Raw genomic sequence first — 718 nt, forward strand, 5'->3', positions numbered from 1 at the left:
AGCCAGATGATATTCTTAATAGTCAAAACTATTTCATGGATACTCCCAGCGTCAGAGGAATTTGGAAGGCAAATTTTTGCTTTGTGGCTTTCACCACAGAAAAATGGAAAGATGTGCTGCCACACACAGAATGCAAAAGGGCTTATACACAGTGATCAGCTTTAAAACAAATTGCAGAAGCATTGACATGCTTGCTCTAAAGCCAACTGTTTTATTTTTTTTTAAAATGTATGTATTTATTTTTTGGTACAGGGTCTCATTACACAGTTCAGACTCATAGTAATCCTCTTGTTTTCAATGTCCCCAGCAGCTGGGATTACAGGCATGCTTCGCCATGCCCAGACTCACAACTGTGTTTTTAAGTTATCCTTATCACTTTTTATTAATTTAGATGTCTTCTTCTTCTCCTTCTCCTTCTCCTTCTTCTCCTTCTCCTTCTTCTTCTTTTGTATTTTAGGGAAGGGTCTACAGGGTGTTCAGGGTCTCACTACTAGATCAGACTCATAGTGACCTGCCTGTTCATAGCCTCTCAAGAGCTGGGATTACAGGCACTAAGCCCAGTCTCAATTGCTATCTCAGTGCGGGGATTGAACCCCTGGCCCCTACACCTGCTTGAAGACACTTTATTTATTTATTTATTTTTGGCAGAACTGGGGATTGAACTCAGGTCCTTGCACTTGCCAGGCAAGCACTTATTCTACTCAACTATCTCCCCAGC

This window comes from Octodon degus, unplaced genomic scaffold, assembly GCF_000260255.1.
Source record: "Octodon degus isolate 3935 unplaced genomic scaffold, OctDeg1.0 scaffold00011, whole genome shotgun sequence".
NCBI classification, from domain to species: domain Eukaryota; kingdom Metazoa; phylum Chordata; class Mammalia; order Rodentia; family Octodontidae; genus Octodon; species Octodon degus.